The 14,629-nt window shown below is 33.9% G+C and overlaps 1 pseudogene; it reads left to right on the top strand.

Annotated features, from left to right (window-relative positions):
- Positions 1–8,450, top strand: part of LOC124529154 (epithelial splicing regulatory protein 1-like) — a 106,600-nt pseudogene extending 98,150 nt beyond the window's left edge.
- Positions 8,451–14,629: the final 6,179 nt, after the last annotated feature.

Below are 14,629 nucleotides of genomic sequence, written 5' to 3'. Positions count from 1 at the left end.
CAGAGAGAGGGGGAGAGAGAGGGAATCCCAAATAGACTCCACACTGGCAACACTGAGCCCTATGCAGGGCCTGAACCCAAACCTTAAAATCATGCCCTGAGCCGAAATCAAGAGTGGATGCTTAATTGACTGAGCCACTCAGGGGCCCCAAATATATACTGCTTTTCATAGTGCTAGCACTATTTTTACATTGCCACCAACGGTGTACAAGTTGTCTAATTTCTCCACTTCCTTTCCAACACGTTATTTTTTTAGAAAAATCTTTTTATAATAGCTATCCTAATATGCGTGAGGTGATGTTTCATTGTGGTTTTGGTTTGCATTACCCTGATGATTAGTGATGTTGAGCATCTTTGCCATTTGTATGTCTTATTTGGAGAAATACCCATTCAAGTTCTTTTTGCGTTGTTAAATTCGGTCATGTGTTTCTCTGCTATTAGGTTGTAGTTGTTCTTTGTATATTTTGGGTATTAATTTGGTCTTAGTTTGGGCTACTGTAACAGGATAGCATAGATTGAGTGGCTCATAAACAACAGAAATTTATTTCTCACAGTTGTGGAAGCTAAACATTCAGTAGCAGAGTGATAGGATGGCCTGGTTCTGGTGGACTATGGTGTACCTACTGCCCACTTCTCACTGTATCTTCACTTGGCAGTTTGCAGAGAGAAGCAAGCTCTCTCTGGACACTTAAAAGCATTAATTCCATTCATAAGGGATTCCCCTCATGAACTCATCTAATTCTAATGACCTCTTAAAGGCACCACTTCCTAATACCATCACATCGGGGGAAGGTTTCAACATGTAAATTTTGTGGGCATACATTCAGTTTATAACAAATCCCTTACCAGATATATGGTTTTCAAATACATTCTCCTATTCTGTAGGTCACTTTTTCACTCTGTTGATTATTTCCTTTGCTGTTCAGAAACTTTTTAGTTTAATGCAGTCTAACTTGTCTAATTTTTCTTTTGTTGCCTGTGTTTTTGGTGTCCTACTCAAGAAATAATTGCCAAGTCCAATGTTATGAATCTTTTCACCTATATTTTTCTGTAAGAGTTTTACAGTTCCAGGTATTGCATGTAAATATTTAATTCATTTTTAAGTTGACTTTTTTGTATGGGGGATGAAAAGGTTCTCAATTCATTCTTTTGCATGTGGATATCTAGTTTTCCCAACACCATTTATTAAAGAGACTGTCCTTTTCCTGTTGTGTCTTCTTGGTTCCTTTTTCAAAAATCAATTGACTATATGTGTATGGGCTTATTTTTAGGTTCTCTATTCTGTCCTGTTGGTCTATATATCTGTTTTTGTGCCAGTACTATACTGTTTTAATGACAATGGCTTTGTATTATATTTTGAAATCAGGAAATGTGATGCCTCCAGCCTTGTTATTCTTTCTCAAGATTGCCTTGGCTATTGGAGTCTTTTGTGATTCCATGTGAATTTTGGGATTCTTTTTGTTCTATTTTTGTAAAAAAAAATGTCATTAGTGTTTTGATAGAGATTGTGTTGACTCTGTAGATGGTTTTGGGGAGTATAGACATTTTAACAAAATTAAGTCTTTGAGTCCATGAATATGGAATGTCGTTTCATGTATTTTTGTTTTTAATTTCTTTAATCAGTGTATTTATTGTTATCAGTGGGCAAGTCTTTCATCTCCTTGGTTAAATTTATTGCTAAGTATTTTATATTTTGTGATGCTCTTGCTAATGGAGTTTTTTCTTAATTTCCTTCTCGGAGAGTTCAACATTAGTGTAAAAAAACATAACTGATTTTTGTATGTTGATATTGTATCCTAAAACTTCACTGTATTTGTTTATTAGGTTTAATAGTTTTTTTTTCCATGTGTCTAGGTTAATGTTACATTGATGAAATATCCAAGATGGAATGGGTTTTATATTTTGTCCAATTATATTTTTCCAGAATTGATTTTCTTAAAAAAGGATAAGACACTTCTGTGTTTTCTAAATTGGATCATTTTCTGTAGCCAGTTGTGTTTGACTGATTAATACAACAAGGCTTCCACCTCAGTAATCTAATTGAATTTCAGATTTGAATCATAGCTGAGTTAGTTCTAAATCAGAGCTCTTTTTATTACAATGCTAATACACAGACTAAATCTTTACAATCCCCACTTCACTGACTTCAGTCCTGTTCTACATGGATAAGCATTGTACAAACAATACATGGTGATCTGTCTGAAGTGAAGACCTGCCATTGTCTGGAAATTGCTTTTTGAATATCCTATCTATTGAACATGAAGGTTGTATTTGAACATTGACATTGAATCTGCTGGTTACCCCTCCTCCAATGCACATACCTAAATTTCAGTATTTTTAAAACCTGAGTCCACTCACCATGGTTTTCTTTCCTTATCCAAATGTTGCTGCACCCCAATTTTCTTTGTATTTGAGTCTGAACAGCCACATTCAATATGGACAAAATAATTCTTTCTTATACTTAACTTTCATATTATATTCATTTTCATAGTATAGAAATGTTTAAAATAGCATATCGAAGGAATCCACAAAATTTTAATGTGACTGAATATTATTTTGATATTTATTGAACGTATTTAGAGATAATGTAGTGTACAGTCTTTAATAGTCAATACTTGAAAAAATCAGGCAAAAAGAGCAGCATTTTCTGTGAGAACTATAGTATTTTAAGAAAGTCATGCTACATTCTGTGGTGCAAAGGATTTTATTCTTGTTGTGAGAAGCCAACTATTAAGATAGTACTTATAGTTTAGGAATGGAAATTTCACATGAGTAGCTGTCCTTATACATTTTGGCCATAACCATCAACTCATATTTAATAGATGTTACCATTCAACATATGGCATTGTACAGTGGCTTAAATTGAATTACTGTTTGATATGTCCTTCTTTCGATAGTCATTTTTCCCACAAATACCCTCTGTAAAATACCAGGCTAAGTGCTATTGGAAACAAGGACAAAGTAGGAGTAAACACACAAGGCCAGCTGCTCTCTAAGTTTACTCATGATACCATGCAAAAATATAAGCTCAAAACTGAAACATAAAATACATTGGGGAATCAGAGGAGAGAGAACTCCATTCCATCCCTAGGATTAGGAAAGGCTCTGTGAAGGACAGAACATTGCAGATGCCTTGAGAAGTAGATAGGTTTTGGATATGCAGAGATCCTAGGAAGACATGGGAATTTTCATCAATAAGAAGAGATGAGCAAAGACAAACAGTGTAGTGTAGGGTAAGTACATAGAAAACAATTCATTTGACAGAAGCGTGAGATGAAAAGTAATTATATATATAGCATTGGTAAAATAATGTGACATCATTCCATTGAAAACAATGTGTGGTTCCATAGATACGTTTTGTAGCAATAATAAAAGACTTTAAAGATTTTTTTTCTATTTTTCTATCATAAGTGCACAAATGGTAGATTATTTGAATTCTTAGATATGCTTTTTCCTTTGCAGTTTTTTTTTTAACTTCTCCCTTCAGTGCTAACCCTTCCTAGTTCTACTTTTTAGTTTGTTTACTCCAGGGTCCCTGTGGCTGAGCCAGAAGCTATCAAATTCCCTGGGTGTAAGGAAACATATCTCTCTCAGTTGTGCTATGGCAAGAAGAAATTTAAAGTGAGGAAAATAAGTATAGTAAAAGCAACAATTTGTTTGGTGTGAGTTCTCAGGGTAAGGAAGGTGAAAAGGGGAATAATTTTTCCAGTAGCATTTTGCCGGGAAACCAGGGGTATGTGTGTGCATTTGTGAAGTTTCAGATGCATGATTTCCTAATCCCTCCCCATGCAAAGAGGTTTGGTTATGCAGATATCATAGATTAACAGTTATGACCCTGAAGTTAGGAACCCATGTTATTATAGCCTGGGTACAGATGCCAAGAAATTCAGAGCCTTCTAGCAGAAATTAACATAGTCTATATAGTTTTAGGACTCAAGCAGGACCCAAAGAAGGGAAAGACAGTAAAATAAAAAAATAAGGGTGATATAGTAGTGTGAGTTCAATGTGATCAGGAATAGAAGCAATGGAGTGAAAAGTACATAACATAATACTGCTGAAGAGAAATGCATGGGTATAAGACAATATATAAAACCAAGAGTGACCTTATAAGGATTTATAATCAGGATAAGGATAATTCTAGTAATGTAACATAATAACTAAATATTGAATGCATGCAACAATTTAAAATAATGATGTGGATGAGGACATGTAATCAAAGAAGCAATTATCAATGTCCTTGTTTTTCTGCTTTGTTTTTTCTTCCCCTGGCTAGAGAAATGTTACATGAAGATCAATTCTAAAATAAAATCCACACAGTTAAAGCATACCAGTAATTAGTCATTTATGTTAAACTTAGAAAATATAGCTTAAAATAATGATTATATCAAAGGATGAGATTAAGAATGATGCTACCTTAGATTTTCATAGTGTACACCAAATTTATAGTGTTTACAATATTCTAAGTTTTATTAAAATTATTTATGCTATATATTTGTTCTCACAAGTATATAAAGTAAACCAAAGAATTACTCTCATTGCTATTATTCAGATGAAATTCAGGGAGCAGCACATTAGCATTGACACTCGAGATTCCTATGTTGATAGTATACTCATAATCTACAGTTAGATTATCTTTTAAAAGCCATTCTCACATATCCCATGCAACTATTTTTACATTTCTTAAATTTAGGAACCTCAGTAGTGGGGTGCCTGGGTGGCTTAGTTGGTTAGGTGGCCTACTTTGGCTCAGGTCATGATCTCACGGCTCGTGAATTCAAACCCCACATCGGGCTCTGTGCTGATGTCTGGATGGAGCCTGCTTCAGGTTCTGTGTCTCCCTCTCTCTCTGACCCTCCTGGGCTCGCACTCTGTCTCTCTCTCTCTGTCTCTCAAAAAATAAATAAATATTTAAAAAAATAAAAAAGAATCTCAGTATAATTTTGATTATGTTAATGTTTCAAATAAATTTTGTTAGCCATTTGACCAGGAGCTGAGTCAGAAGTAGACAATTCATGGGCATCTACCCAATTCTCCTTTGGAAGAGTTTACAGACAGAGAAAAGGTTTGAAATAGATTGGTAAAGCATGAGGTGTGTTATTTTAGTCACTGAATTCAACCTGGATCTTCTGCCAGTCTAATGAAATAAATTAGACAAGAAAGAAGATGGAGATACTGGTCAACAAAAGGATCTGCAGTTATGATCAGAATTTTAATTTAAGATGATATGTCTTTTAAAGTCAGGAATAGGTGCACAAACAAGTCACCAAAAGAAAAGAAAATCTATATAAAAATATTTTCAATGTATCTAGTTTTTATATGCAGGAATTCATTTTTGGTTTTAAGGTTGGTATTAAAATAATCTGGAATATATTTTCCGTGCGGTCATGACAAGTTCCATTTGTTATTAAAATAAGCAAATATAAATTTCATATGTCCTTGACTGACTGTAAAATGTCATCTCCTGTAAAAAGTACCATAAATTTAATTATAGCTCTTCAAGAAAATAAAGGCTGACTTAAATGCACACATCCATTTTAATATATAATACAATTTTAGAAATATCAAAATGTGAGCAAATGAGAATCTGATACTTGAAGAAATAAAATAATTTTCTTCAACAATTCTGATATCATTTTTTAAAATTCAAATTACCAGTGAGGCATAGTTTTGTTTTTTTTGACTGTAAGAATTTGAACTCTGGGGATATGCTTTTTTTGTCCTTGATATTTATTTCTACCACCTTTTCCTCTACAGCCCTTAGAAGTTACTTAACTCCAGGGAGGGTGAGCAGAAAAAAAAAAAAAAAGAAGTTACTTAACTCCTCTCTTTGTTTCCTTTTGTGTAAGGTGGAAGTCTTAATAATGTCTATCTCACTAGGATAGTTTAGGGGAAAACTGAGTTAATATATACTGAATTATGAGGAAATACTTAGCATATAGTAAGTATCCAATTAGTGTTAATTAGCTTCCATTATTATTATCTTTATTATTATTTTGTGTAAATTATTGTTCAGTTACTTGGGATCTAGAAATCAATATATTAACTAAAATTAATGGTAGGCAGAGTTTCTTAAGTTATTTCAATATTCTAAATTTAATGAAAATTATATTCTCTTTAAGAAAATATCTTATGTGTTGATATTCTCAGATAGAGATTTTTGTCAGACTTGACATCTTTGAACTGAATTTTAATACTTAAGAAACTTGTTTTTCTGGGGCACCTGAGTGGTTCAGTCTGTTAAGCATCTGACTCTGGATTTTTTTTTTAATTTTTTTTAACGTTTATTTATTTTTGAGACAGAGAGAGACAGAGCATGAATGGGGGAGGGTTAGAGAGAGAGGGATACACAGAATCTGAAACAGGCTCCAGGCTCTGAACAGTCAGCACAGAGCCCGACACGGGGCTTGAACTCACGGACCGGGAGATCATGACCTGAGCCAAAGTCGGCCGCTTAACTGACTGAGCTACCCAGGCGCCCCATGACTCTGGATTTTTGACTCAGGTCATGATCTCCTGGTTGGTGGGATCAAGCCTCATATCAGGCTCTGTGCTGACAGCATGGAGCCTGCTTGAGATTCTCTCTCTCCCTCTCTATCTCTGCACCTCCCCCACTCATTCTCTCTATGTCATTCTCTCTCTCAAAATATTTTTTTAATAGAAACACATTTTTCTCCTTATATTCATATACTCATTTTTTTTAAACTTTTGTTTTGTGCTTGCAAAAATGAGATCTTGCTTCTGGACAACATTTTTCCCTTCCTTTAAAAAAACAAAGGTTATTAGTTTACCATTTCTTCACTTCTATCTCAATTCTCAACCTCCCCACCCCTGCCAAAAAAAAAAAAAAAAGCTTATGTGTTTTTATTACAGAATTGATTCTTCTCTACTCTGAATATTAGGGAATGTTTTGGATGAAATGTTGGTGTTTAGGATAATTTTTAAAAGCAGCATATTTTACTTATAAGTGACATTTAATCCATGACTACATATTAAAAATTCTAACTTTGAAATGTATCAGAAATCCACCTTCTCTCTCCATCTCCATGATACTACTCTTACGTGTGTATGCACATCATCATCATCTCTCATCTTGATTCTTTCAATAATACTGGTCTGCTGTATGTTACTCTTTCTTCATTTATTTTTCACACAGCAGCCAACTATTACATTTTAACATACAAATCAATCATGACATTACATTTATTAAGTTTGGAAGGGAATCCCTATTATAATACAATAAACATGAATTTTTTTAAAATTATGAAATAAAACTCACTGTATAAGTGTATAAAATATAAATGTATATAATATAAATATGCGTTGAAATTAATAATCATACAATATTACCAGCTCTTAATTTGGGGGTTAACCAAGAGTTAGGGAAAGCTTAAAATGGCACTTAGATTCAAGTAGTATGTTTGGAAGGAGATCGTAGGGAGCAGGGCAGGGGGGCAGTTAAGAGTGAGTTTAGAAAAAAAGCCAAAGGTTTTTTTACAGGTTGCCCCTGTAAAAAACACTACATTAGCCCCTCAAGGAAACATAAAGAATGGTTCTTGTGGTTGTCTTTTGAAAGGATAGAAGTGGGGCATTTATCTACCAGGCTTTATCCACATTATTTGAATATTACCCCAGATGGAATCAACTAATCAACTTCTTCACAGTTGCAGATTGCTCTTGCCTCCAAGCTTAGTGGAGCTGCACTGCTGCAGAGAAAGTCCTGTGGCATAAATCTGAAGTGTGAAGAACAATTGAGCTAAGACACTAACTTGGTTCACGCTCCCATGAAACTGTCTAATGTATTAAAGGCCTAAAGTATTTGTGGTCAAAAGGATGCAATATTGGGTAGCCAAAAACATCAACCACCATCCATATCATTTATCACTCAATTTTCTTTAAAAATTTTTTTTAATGTTCATTTATTTTTGAAGGAGAAAGAGAGACAGAGTGTGCTTGGGGAAGGAGCAGAGAGAGAGGGAGACACAATTTGAAGCAGGCTCCAGTCTCAGAGCGGTCAGAACAGAGCCCAATGCAGGGCTCGAACTCATGAACCATGAGATCATGACTTGAGTCCAAGTCAGATGCTCAACCAACTGAGCCACTCAGGCACACCTCACTCAATTTTCTTGAGGCCCAAATTAAATCTACTCTGTAGGAAATTTTGAAACAGTAGTCAGGCATAGTTTGTATAAAAAACTCAGGAGGGTTATTGGAAGAAATTACAGTCTCCTCTGATGAAGTTACCTTATTTCACTCCTTTATTACCTTCATAGCTTCCCTTCACCCTCAGCCAATTCTTCATCTGATCTAGGATGCTGGCCAGATGGGGTGACCCAGACTTTCATCCCTGAGAGATATGAGTCTTTTGTTGCATTGTCTCTGTTGCTCGTCGTTGTTGCTACAGATATCTATCTAGAATTGGCATTGGCATTGAAGCAAGAGATGCCACAATGAATCCTCTGAGTTTAAGACATACACTATTCTTTTCCTCTATTCTGTTGCAGAATGCCTATTTCTCCATGGTATCCAGGATCAAATCCAAATCCACTAGTGCACTGGACTGCTGGTCTTCTTACAGGAAAAGTAACCAGGTGGCAGGGTTGTTAGTTGAAGAGGTTTGTCTTCAATGGTTTGGAACTAAGGTTTATCTTCAATGCTGTAGAGGTACATACTTCAGAGAATATTGAGTATACTAATTTAATTTCTATTCTCCAGTACTGGATAACATTATATACATAATGTAAGACCAATGTGAAAGTCTGAGGAATAGTACGTAACATGATCAAAGACCCCTGGGATTATATTATATATGAGAACAAAGGAGTCACCAAGGTTCTGAAGCAAAACTGGTAAAAATGTATTGCAGTTTTCCCACACAGGGGTGAATAATTTTTAATCATTTTTAATGATGGAGATTGAAAAAAAATGTTTTCTGATTCAGTAGCTACGTACTAAGTGCCAGAAGACTTGTTGATCTGTTTCACTAAAGACAGTATGTGGACACAAGTTCAAGGAATGTACCTCATTCGCCATGATTCATATATTTGTGCAGGGACTACACACGTGAATTAATTTTGGAAATGTTGGAATTATCTCTCCTGTGTCCTTTGTCTTAGAAAAAGTGCTGACCTATGAACTCCAGTAGGAATATAATACTGTTTCTAATTTAAAATCTGGTCTAGGGAAAAGGAGGCAGTTACAGGGACTTCTACTTGGCCTCCACTGCATAAGTTATCCTTTAATCAAAAAGCCATTTTGTGGGCTCTGTCCAAGCTGCTAAGTGTCTCCTTCCAATTGAAGTTCAGGGAAATAACGAGAGGCATAGACCTAGTGGATGTACTTTGCAGTAGACTGTGGGGTCAGAATTTGGCCTTTCTAAGCTTATACTCTAACAAAGGCAGACACGTGAGAATATTGGGTAAACAAAGATACTGTATGTAACAGCCCTCAAATTGTCTTGGTTAGCCCTTTTCTCCAGGTTACAGTTGCTTTAGTAAGTGACAGCAAGTGTTTTGAAGAGAACTAGGTGAATATCTATTGTATTTATTTGAAATGGTTTTGCAGTATCCTACAAATAGATCCAACCTCCATGTCAAGTGAGTGGATTCTGGGTCTCAGAATCCTCAGATATGGAAACTTTGGGGAAATGTCTTTTCAGATTGCAAAACAGGCATCAATCAGACTTTTATTCCTATTAGGCTGTTCCATTGATCATAGACTTCTATAAAATATATATGCACATGTACACAGGCATGCAATATTATTAAGGTATACTTCTCATAGCTGGGGCGCCTGAGTGGCTCAGTCATTTGGCTCAGGTCATGATCTCGTGGTTTGTTGAGTTTGAGCCCAGCATCCGGCTCTGTGCTGACAGCTCAGAGCCTGGAACCTACTTCAATTTCTATGTCTCCCTCTCTCTCTGCCCCTCCCCCACTTGCACTCTGTTTCTAGCTCAAAAATAAACGCTAAAAATATATATATTTATATTTATATTTATATTTATATTTATATTTATATTTATATTTATAATACATATATAATTATATATAAAACATATATATTATATGTTATATATATATAATGTATAAAATTCACTTGTTTTTATTATAGTCACAAAGGTGATGATCATTACCACTATCTAATTTCATAACATTTTTATCACCCCCAAAAGGTTTCCTCTATATCCATTAGCACTTTCTTTTCCTCCCTTCCCTCCCTCATTCCATGGCAATCACTAATCTACTTTGTTTCTGTATACTTGCCTATTCTGGACATTCTATGTAAATAGAATCATACGGTACGTTGACTATTGTGACTGACTGGCTTCTTTCACTTAACATGTTAGAACAAACACACTCCTAAGCATAATTTAGAAAAGAAAACAAAAGATAGTTTTTATGCCAGAAAACTAAGGATGAAATGACTTTTTATTTTGAAAAAATGGTGATTGGTCAAGATGAAAATTGTAAAGTAGAAGATTCTTGAGATAAGGAAAAAAGATGCAAAGCCACTAAAATTAGAAGCAAAAATTTGAATTGAAGTAAATTAAGCTGGTTAAGTTGAAACAAAAGTATTCCCAGTTCTAAAAATGAAATTATAAAGACAATAAATGAAGATGAGTCTGAAAAAGTGATACTAAATGAAGAGTGAAAACCTATTTTCATAAAGAGGTTTCAGTTGGGGCCCTTGCATGTTGCAGTCAGTTGAGCATCAGACTTGGGCTCAAGTCAGGATCTCACTGTGAGTTTGAGCTCTACATCAGGCTTACTGCTGTCAGCTCAGAGGCCACTTCAGATCCTCTGTCTCCCCCCTGCCTTTCTCCCACACTCTCTCTCTCAAAAATAAATAAAAGTTAAAATAAAAGAGGTTTCAGTTGGAAAAATGTGTTATATTCAACAAATTTTAGTAGGGAAAACTTTACTAATTTATTAAATTCATATTTGCATGTATGTGTTCCAGGCAAAATTAATACAAAGAGAATCATTCTTAGAAAAGTCCTTTTAAATATTTCAAAATATTCAAAATATATCCTCATAGTATTTGAAACATTTGAATATTTCCTTATATGAAAATAGGAGGGAAAAATAACCTCTCACAAATGTGTAAATAATGGTGAAAAAATGAAGTTGGCCTCAGTCCAGAAAACAATGGAAGAGGAACTTAAACATTCTGGTGTATCAATTTTGAGGCACCAAATGCACTATGTTCAGGCCTTGATGGATATTACCATTTTAGAGTTTCAAGATTTTTTTGTCTGATTAATCTAGCATATACTTAGAAATATATGTCATATTCTATGATTTTGGCTTTATGATTTCTTCTTGTATATCTGTAAATTTTAATTTCTGTATCTTTTTGCTTACATTATGTAGTGAAATTTTTATCTTTAATCATTGTTTTGCCTTAATATGTCTGGTATTTACATATCAGGTTCTTATGTTTATTATTTATATACCACAACCTATTATTTTTATTCTCCCCTTTGTTTCCTTGTGTTTGAAATATTTTTCTTATAAATTACATGTAACTGTTTAATAATAGAAAAATTTATTGCATACATTTCCTTTGATTACAGCATTCCAAATATTTTGTAATTGCAGTTTTTATATCCTCTTTGATAGAATTGAAAGAAAAAAATATATATAGCTAAATCATACTGAGTTAGAACATATAGAGATACTAGACTTGATAAAGTTAGCACACTCATTCTTTAGAAAAGAAATTAATTTCTTGCTATCATTCCCAACAGGATTACAAAATCAAAATCCTAAATCCTAAATTTGAACTACAAAAAAATCTATTAAATTTTAATATCAGAAAATAAACATTTTAAGAGAATATTATACAACTCAGTATTCCAAAAGGACTTAAAATTTTGATGTAATGCATCATTTTCTTTGCATTTTTTCTGTCACCCAATAGTTTTTTAAATTAAAGGGTTTTCTATATCTCGGTGGGAAAGCTTTCTCATGTTTTATTTGTCCATTTCCTTGCTTTTGTTAACAATTTCTACTATTACTGCTTTATTACAGGACAACTTTCTACTATTTTTTATGAAACGTGTCTGTGTGACCTCTATGTGGTAAATTTTCTTAAATGTTCTATGAACATTAAAGTAGGTATATTGCTCATGATTACAGTTTTAAAAATTTGATATGTATGACAATAGGTGTAGGTTACTGATTTTGATATCCATTACCCTTAATTTTTCTTTTTTCAATTAATCTTTCTAAGCCAGAGTGGTGTGTTTAATGTCATTATTTCCTTCTATTTCACCTTACATCTATATGAAAATTTGGCTGTGTAATTAACTGTGAAAGTACCATAACTGTTATAGTTCCCATATGAATTCTGATCTTCAGAAACATATTTTTAAATAAAGACCTTTTGTTAAATCAGTTTTAGGTTTACAACAAAATTGAGAGAAAAGTGCAGAAATTTTCCATATACACCCACAGCTTCCTCCGTTATCAACATCAGTCATCACAATGAAACTTCTTACCAAGAATGGACCTGCATTGACACATCATAATCACCCAAAGTCCATAGTTTATGTTAGCGTTCATTCTTGATATTGTACATTGTATGTGGTTGGACAGATGTATAATGACATATATCCATTATTATAATGTCATACAGATTATTTTTCACTGCCCTAAAATTCCTTTGTGCTTTGCCAATTTATCTCTTTTCCTACCTCCCACCATCTTGAATACATCTCAGGTAACCACGGATATTTTTATTGTGTCCATAGTTTTTGCTTTTCTCAATGTGATATATACAGTACATAGCCTTTTCAAATTGGCTTCTTTCGTTTAGTAATATGCATTTAAGGGTCCTTTATGTCTTTTTATAACTTGATAGCTCATTTCTTTGTAATGCTGAGTAATATTCCTTTGTCTGGATGTACCACCATTTATTTAGCCAGTCACCTACTGAAGAACATGTGTTGCTTCCAACTTCTGGTAATCATGAATAAAGCTGCTATAACATCCATGTGTCAGTAATTATACGGACATGTTTTCAGCTTCTTTGGGCAAATACTAAGGAGCAAAATTGCTGGATTATATAGTAGGAGTATTTTTGGTTCAGAAGAAACCACCAAACTGTCTTCTAAAGTGATGGTACCATTTGCATTCTCACCAGCAATTTATGAGTTTCCCTGTTGCCCCACATCTTTGATAGTGTTTGATGTTGTCACTGATCCAGACATTAGCCATACTAATAGGTGTGTAGTGATAACTCATAATTTGCTCATCCCTGATGACATAGGATGTGGAGTATGTTTTCAGATGCTTACTTGTGACCTATCTATCTTCTTTGGTGAGGTGTCAAAGAAGCCTCTGCCTGTCCTCTCTGTTCCCAGTTGCAACCTCATAGGGCCCTGAATGTCAGGCTTTGTTCTTCCTCTATAGCCTGGGAGTAAATGTGATAAATAAACTGCTGTTGTTCTCATTTGTTCAGTATTGGGTTTTGTGTTTGGCTATCCCCATATCCCTAGATCAGGAATTTCTCCTTCATCAAAGGGGTGATTAAAACAATGTGTTTGTATACTACACAGCTTTGAATATGTCTGTTTCTGAAACAAAAGGCAGGTTACTATCCAGTATAATTGATATGTCTCTTTACAAGGAAAGGACAGACAGGATTGCTTGCAGCTCATTATAAAAGTCTCAGTTTCCTAAATTCAGGGTTCCTTGGCTATGATACACAGCCATTGTATATGTAGCACTCACCTAATTTGCTTTACCAAACATCTGTGGGGCTTGAAAGGCCAGGAGAATCAGTGTAAAGTTAAGTTTGTGCTACCTGCTGACTCTTAAATAAGGTTCTTTGGTCTGTGACCCAGAAGTCTCTTTTCTTCCAGCCTGCATAAGACTGGCAAAATAATTGGTAAACTTTCAAGTAGAGTAAAATCAAATTCTTCATATTTTTTGACAACTTTGTTTTTTGTTTTTTCAATTTGTATTTGCAGATGTACTTTTGACCATCCCTTTGTTTTTAGCCTTTCTAAATAACTTTGTTTTGATTTGTTTGTATATCTTATATATAGTCTTGAGCTGAATTTTGCTTTGTGTTTTAAAATTATTTTAATAGGTGATTATATCTATTTACATTGACTGATGTAATTGCTGTGTTTGGGCTCAGCTCTGCGATATTATTTGAAAACTTTTTTAACATTTTTTATTTTTTGAGAGACACACTGATATTGTGAATATCAGTCTGACAAGTGTTTGTTGACTTTTTAAATTACTTTTATATTACTTTTTTCATTACTTTTCACTCCACTTTTCCAGTAATTTTCTTAATAATTATACTTTTCATAGTTTTTATAGTAATTTATTTCTTTACTTAGGTTTCTATTCATTAGCTTTAAATGCTAACAATTTATTCCGTGTCCCACTTATTTTCTTACATTTTTATCAAGTTTCTTTTGTTTTGTCCATTCTCCCTTCTCCAGTTTATTCAATTGTGTTATTTCTACTTTGGTAGAACATAAAATGTTGACATACCATTCTTGCACCTGTTTTTACTTTTGCTTTAGTTTTAGCTGTATAATTAAAGATATCTAATGCCCACTGTGAGACCTTCTGTAAAAGTCTCTCCAATCATATTTTATTTAGGTGAAGTTC

This window comes from Lynx rufus, unplaced genomic scaffold (genome assembly GCF_022079265.1).
Source record: "Lynx rufus isolate CCGP_SWC_20201006 ecotype Redwood Valley unplaced genomic scaffold, mLynRuf1.p SCAF_6, whole genome shotgun sequence".
Taxonomy (NCBI): domain Eukaryota; kingdom Metazoa; phylum Chordata; class Mammalia; order Carnivora; family Felidae; genus Lynx; species Lynx rufus.
Note: the sequence above shows the minus strand (reverse complement) of the source record. Positions and strands in the feature narration are given on the sequence as shown.